General features: G+C 41.2%; 1 non-coding gene across 1 annotated transcript; it reads left to right on the top strand.

Moving 5' to 3' along the window:
• Positions 1-4,975: 4,975 nt before the first annotated feature.
• On the top strand, positions 4,976-5,082 carry LOC141662765 (small nucleolar RNA R71). Its single transcript, XR_012550858.1, has one exon. It is a non-coding gene; the product is annotated as a small nucleolar RNA R71 (small nucleolar RNA).
• The last annotated feature ends 2,296 nt before the right edge of the window (positions 5,083-7,378 follow it).

Below are 7,378 nucleotides of genomic sequence, written 5' to 3' on the forward strand. Positions count from 1 at the left end.
GGTTTATGGGCTAAAATTGGTTTTTTTTTTATGAACTTAAAAATTTTTCTGGCAGTCGACCCCTGAGCGGTCGCTCAGCAAAGCTGAGCGGGCACTCAGGGGGTCACGGGAAAAAAAAAATTTCAGCCCCGTTTTTCTGATTTTTTTGTGTTTTTGGACAGGTTATTAACTTCTAGGGGTTCCTGTAACAACAAATCATGGGTTGCCTCCCACGCAACGCTTCTTTTTCGTCATTAGCTTGACGTTGCGTACCTTTCTCAAGTAGTCAACAAAATGGCACTAACCACTTCTCGGTTTGCCATGTCCCCATAGTAGTGCTTCAAACGCTGACCATTAACCTTGAATTCTTGGTCCGGATCATTCTCAAAAATTTCCACCGCTCCATGTGGAAACACAGTTTTGACAATAAAAGGTCCAGACCACCTCAATTTCAACTTCCCAGGAAAAAGTCGGAAACGAGAGTTGAATAAGAGAACTTGTTGCCCCGGCACGAATAACTTAGGATGTAGCTTCCTATCGTGCCACCTCTTCACCTTTTTCTTATACATTTTGTTATTCTCGTACGCTTGAAGTCGAAATTCATCAAGTTCATTAAGCTGAAGCATTCTTTTCTTACCAGCTGCATCTAAATCCAGGTTCAACTTTTTCAATGCCCAGTAGGCCTTATGCTCAAGCTCCGCAGGTAGATGACATCCCTTACCGTACACCAACTGAAACGGGGACATACCAAGTAGAGTTTTGTATGCTGTACTGTAAGGCCAAACAACTTCATCGAGCTTTAAAGACCAATCCTTCCTTGACGGACAAACAACCTTCTCTAGAATGCGCTTGATCTCTCTGTTAGACACTTTCGCTTGACCATTTGTTTGCGGATGATAGGCAGTAGCCACTCGATGATTCACATTATAACGCTGCATCATAGAAGTGAACTTACGGTTGCAGAAATGCGACCCTTCATCACTTATGATTACCCGAGGTGTTCCAAACCTTGTGAAAACCTGCTTATGAAGAAAATTTAGCACTGCCTTTGCATTATTTGTCGGTAAAGCCTTGACTTCTACCCATTTTGAGACATAATCGACTGCCAGCAAGATGTACTGATTATTGCAAGACGAGACAAAAGGCCCCATGAAATCAATTCCCCAAACATCAAAGACCTCGACTTCAAGCATCACATTTAACAGCATCTCATCCTTTCTCGTCAAATTTCCCACTTTTTGGCAACGATCACACCTTAAAACAAATTGATGAGCATCCTTAAACAAAGTAGGCCAGAAAAAACCTGCTTATAGAATACGAGCTGCCGTCTTCTCACCACCATACTGTCCACCATAAACCGTGGAGTGGTAGTCTCGTAATATCCCCTCCGTCTCACAGAACGGGATACATCTCTAGATGATCTGGTCAGCTCCCTGTCTAAACAAATATGGTTCATCCCACATATACCACTTCACCTCATGCAGAAACTTCTTCTTTTGAGCTGAGGTCAATTTAGGAGGCATTATATTGCTGACGAGATAGTTTACAATATCTGCAAACCATGGTTCTTCCTCCTGAACTGCAAACAACTGCTCATCCGAAAAAGATTCATTGATTAATGTCCTATCTTGTGAAGTAGAATCAGGATTCTCCAACCTAGAGAGATGGTCAGCTACTTGATTCTCAATACCTTTTCTATCCTTGATCTCTAACTCAAATTCCTGAAGTAAAAGCACCCAACGAATGAGTCTCGGCTTCGAGTCCTTCTTGGAAACCAGATAGTGAATGGCCGCATGATCAGTGAATACTGTTACTTTATACCAAGTAGATTAGATCGAAATTTTTCAAAACCAAAGACTATAGCCAAGAGCTCCTTCTCAGTAGTGGTGTAGTTCATTTGGGCCCCATTTAAGGTCTTACTCGCATAGTAGACCACATCGAAGAGATTTTTCTTGCGCTGTCCCAGAACTGCACCTACCGCATAATCACTCGCATCACACATCATCTCAAACGGTTCTTTCCAATCTGGTGCTGTAATAACTGGTGCAGTGATCAAACTCTTCTTGAGAGTCTCGAATGCCGCCAAACATTCATCATCAAATTTGAAAGGCACATCTTTCTCAAGCAAATTGCACAACGACTTAGATATCTTTGAAAAGTCCTTGAAGAATCACTGATAAAAACCCGCATGACCAAGAAAACTACGGATTCCTTTCACAGAATTAGGTGGTGGAAGATTTTCAATGACTCCCACCTTGGCCTTGTCCACCTCCAGACCCTTGTTAGAGACCTTATGCCCAAGAATAATGCCTTCACGCACCATAAAATGACATTTTTCCCAATTGAGCACCAAATTAGTTTCCACACACCTTTTGAGTACGGCGCGAAGATTATTCAAACATTCATCATATGAATGTCCAAAGACGGAGAAGTCATCCATGAACACTTCGACATTATTTCCAATCATGTCAGAGAATATAGCCATCATACATCTCTGAAAAGTGGCCGGTGCGCCACATAACCCAAACGAAACTCTGCGAAAAGCAAACGTGCCAAATGGACAAGTGAAGGTAGTCTTTTCCTGATCCTCTGGTGCAATACAAATCTGATTATACCCTGAATAGCCATCCAGAAGACAAAAATACTCATGACCAGCCAACCTGTCAAGCATCTGATCAATAAACGGAAGAGGGAAGTGATCCTTCCTTGTGGCTTTGTTCAATTTTCGATAATCCATGCATACTCTCCATCCTGTAACTGTTCGAGTGGGGATGAGCTCATTCTTTTAATTTTCTACCACAGTGATACCTCCTTTCTTAGGTACACATTGTACGGGGCTCACCCACGAACTGTCAGAAATAGGATAAATGATGCCTGCATCCAGCCATTTCAGAATTTCATTCTTCACCACCTCCTTCATGATAGGATTCAGTCTGCGCTGCTGTTCAACAGTCGGCTTACTACCTTCCTCTATACAATATGAAGGACTTATCCCCTTGATGTCTGCTATGGTCCATCCAATAGCCGATTTGAATTCTCTCAAAATCCTTAAGAGCTTGTCTTCCTCACTACCTGAAAGGTCAGATGAAATAATAACAGGTAAAGTAGATGCATCACCTAAAAAAGCATATCTCAAGTGTTCAGGTAATGGCTTGAGCTCCAAGGTAGGTGCTTCCTCTATTGATGGTTTGAGCTTTCCTTCGGATTCTTGAGGTCAGAAGTACCAAGAGATTCAAACGGCATGTCCAGCTTTCGCTTCCAGGGAGAAGCGTTCAGATATTGTAATTGCTCGTTGCCATCTTCATCATCGCTGTCAAAATCCCCCACTAAGGCCTTTTCCAATGCATCAGACATTAGCATGCGATCGAGTTCTGAAATAACCGCAGAATCAATCACATCCACTTTTAAGCACTCCTCATCTTCTATAGGGAATTTCATTGCCTTGAATACGTTGAAGGTCACATCCTGATCTTGTACCCGCATAGTAAGTTCACCTTTTTGCACATCTATCAAGGTACGGCCAGTAGCCAAGAAAGGTCTTCCCAAGATTATGGGAATCTTTTTATCTTCCTCAAAATCCAGAATAACAAAATATGCAGGAAAGAAGAGCTTATCCACCTTGACTAGCACATCCTCCACTATGCCCCTTGGGTAAGTAATGGAACGATCAGCCAATTGTAGAGACATGTATGTGGGTTTTGGATCAGGCAAATCCAACTTTTTAAAGATTGACAACGGCATCAGATTAATGCTTGCTCCCAAATCACAAAGGCACTTGTCAAAAGTCAACTTGCCAATGGTGCAAGGAATGGTGAAGCTACCTGGATCTTTCAGTTTTGGCGGTAACTTTTGCTGCAGAACAGCGCTGCATTCTTCCGTGAGAGCAATGGTTTCAAGGTCATCCAGTTTCACCTTCCTTGAAAGAATACTCTTCATAAACTTCGCATAACTAGGCATTTGCTCCAGAGCCTCAGCGAAAGGTATATTGATGTGAAGTTTCTTGAACACCTCCAGAAACTTACCGAACTGTCTATCCAGCTTTTGTTGCTGCAATCTCTTAGGAAAAGGTGGTGGAGGATAGAGCTGTTTCTCCCCTGTATTACCCTCAGGCAGAGTGTGTTCAACAGTAGTCTTCCTTGGTTCCGCCACTTTCTCCTTTTGCTTAGCTTCTTCATCTCTAATTTCAGCTTCTCCTTCCTTTGCCTTTTCAGCATCAGCAACTTTTCCAAACCTTAAGGTAATAGCCTTTACTTGCTCTTTAGCTTCCTTCCTGCCTGGTACTTTCGTGTCACTGGGAAGAGTGCCAGGTTGACGATTGAGCACTGCATTGGCTAATTGACCGATTTGATTTTCCAAGGTCTTGATAGAAACCGCCTGACTCTTGTATAACAGCTTAAGTTCCTCAAAATCAGCACTAGTAGGTGCAGCTGCACTTCCCTGTTAAGGATATGATTGCCTTTGAGCATACTGCTGTGGTTGCTGAAATCCAGGTGGGTTAAACTGTTTACTCACTCCTTGCTAATATGGTGGCTGAATAGCATTCTGATTATTCCCGCAGCTGAAATTTGAATGACTTCTGTTATTAGGATGATAGGTCGCTGGCACAGGCTGCTGTTGTCGCTGATAATTATTCACATACTGAACAGATTCGTTGACAAGAGAACACTGATCCATAGCATGAGAACCTGCACAAAGCTCACAAACCATAGCTATTTGATTAACTTCATATGTAGCCAGAGAATCAACCTTCATTGACAGCGCTTGAAGCTGTGCTGCAATAGCTGTGGCTGCATCAACTTCCAGAATACCTGCTACCTTACCAGGCATCATCCTCTGAGTTGGGTTTTGATGCTCATTTGCAGCCATAGTCTTGATAAGATTATAAGCCTCAGTATAGCTTTTAGCCCATAAAGCGCCTCCAGCTGCTGCATCGAGCATGGGCCGAGATTGGGCCCCCAAACCATTATAGAAACCCGTGATCACCATCCAATCAGGCATTCCATGATGTGGACACTTTCTCAACATTTCCTTGTAGCGTTCCCAAGCTTCGCACATAGATTCTGTAGGTTGCTGCGCAAACTGAGTAAGAGCACTCCTCATTGCAGAAGTCTTTGCCATTCGATAAAACTTCACCAGAAACTTTTGCGCAAGATCTTGCCACATAGTGATGGACCCAGCTGGTTCAGAATGTAACCAGTCCTTAGCTTTATCCCTTAGTGAGAATGGGAAAAGCCACAGCTTGATAGCCTTATCAGTCACGCCATTATACTTAAAAGTGCTGCAGATCTCGACAAAATTCCTTATGTGCATGTTGGGATCTTCAGTCGCCGCTCCTCCAAAAGAAACAGAATTCTGCACCATCTGAATAGTGCCCGACTTGATTTCAAAGGTGTTAGCTTGAGTGGCCGGATGAAGAATGCTTGACTAAATGTCATCAATTTTTGGCCGAGAAAAGTCCATGAGAGCTGGATCAGCTTGAACAATACGATCACCCATGTTTACTAGTTCTTTTCGCTCAGTTCCTGAATCCGAATCTTCAAAATCTAACTTCTCTGGAATATCAAGAACTTCGTCTGTCTCCTCAGCTGTATCTAAAGTCCTCTTGCGAGTACGAGAACGAGTTTGCATAAACGCTCGCTAAGTACCTGAAACACAACTGGAAATAATAAGTAACTACTACGTCCTAATCACTGAGTCCTAATGACCAATGATGGTAAGTACATATGTTAGATATATTTGATAATGTCATGGCTAATATGTTTTATGTTTAGATTTCAGATCTTATTTGAACAGGACAAATCAGTACTTAACTGATCAGTACTTATACTGGACATCAGGACTTAAGAGATATCAGTACTTATGTTATCAGGAGATAAGCATCAGGAGATAGATATCAGAACTTAAGTGCTGAAGGACGATCAGATAAGGACAGCAGCTGATTAAAGTTAAGAAGATCAAGATAAGCATAAGAAGAGATATGCATGAAGAAGGAATTCAATAAAGAATGGAATACTTGGAATAAAAGATATCTGATTGATATATATTAGGAAGCAGAATTATATTCCATATCAATTAGCGATTATCTTGTAATTGTGTAATATATAAACACAGACATAGGTTTTACACTATAAGTGTTATCATTATCGAGAATATTATTTACTGTAACCCTAGCAGCTCTCGTGATATTTTGTTCATCACTGAGAGATAACGGTTCTAGATTGTAACAGAGTTTATTGTTTCAATAAAGTTTGTTTTCTGTTACATAAGTTCTTGAAGTTTGATTTGATTGTAATAAACACTGTATTCACCCCCTCTACAGTGAAAGTGTGACCTAACAAGTGGTATCAGAGCCTGCTGTTAACACACATACAGTTAAAGATCCAAACACAATCATGTCTGACACAGAAACTCCAACTAAGCCTGCCAAAACTGAGGAATCATCAAAGACATTAATTCAGAGTCGATATGAGACCATCAGAGTTCCCATACTGAGACCATCTGAATATCCCATATGGAAGGTAAGGATGACCATGTTTCTGGAAGCAACAGATCCAGAATATCTTGATAGAATCAAGGAAGGGCCTCACAAACCTACCAAGCTCGCTGTTGTAGTTGCAGGTGAAGCAGCAATGACTGTACCAAAGGAAAAGAGTGATTACACTGCTGAAGATATAGCATCTATTGCTAAGGATGCCAAGGTACGACACTTACTGCATAGTGCCATTGATAATGTAATGTCAAACAGGGTAATCAACTGCAAGACTGCCAAAGAGATATTGTAGGCAGTAGCAGATAATACAAGCATATAACACAAAAACAAATCACACAAAATTGTCTAACTCCACTGCTTTTTATTTCTGCCAAAAGGAAGTACATATACTAATTGCTCTCAATTGAAAGCCATGAAATAAGGAATAGATATTCTATGTCTTGACAATCTCTATCACTCCTAATTATTCTCCATAATCCTAACAACCAGCATGATTCTAGCAAATCAAATCTTATTGTCTCGACAGTTTGCAATAAACCCAAATAGAACAAATATAACTCGAAATAAAATACACAAGTTTGAGATTAAAATCCCAACATATTCCCCCTTAAGCTCAAACTTGTCCGACAATTTTTTCAACCCCAAGTAGCTTCCTCATCCTTTCAAATCTAACAGTTGTCAATGCTTTTGTTAGGACATCTGCTCTTTGCTCTTGACTTGGAACATGCTTCAAGATTACCTCACCTCGTTCAACACACTCACGAATGAAATGAAACCGTATATCAATATGTTTGCTCCTTCCGTGAAAAACCGGATTCTTAGCAAGATCAATTGCGGACCGATTGTCAATGCATAACGTCACAGGACCAATGTCTTCACCTGTCAGCTGTGTTAACACATTGCGTATCC

This window comes from Apium graveolens, chromosome 5, assembly GCF_009905375.1.
Source record: "Apium graveolens cultivar Ventura chromosome 5, ASM990537v1, whole genome shotgun sequence".
Classification (NCBI taxonomy): Eukaryota; Viridiplantae; Streptophyta; class Magnoliopsida; order Apiales; family Apiaceae; genus Apium; species Apium graveolens.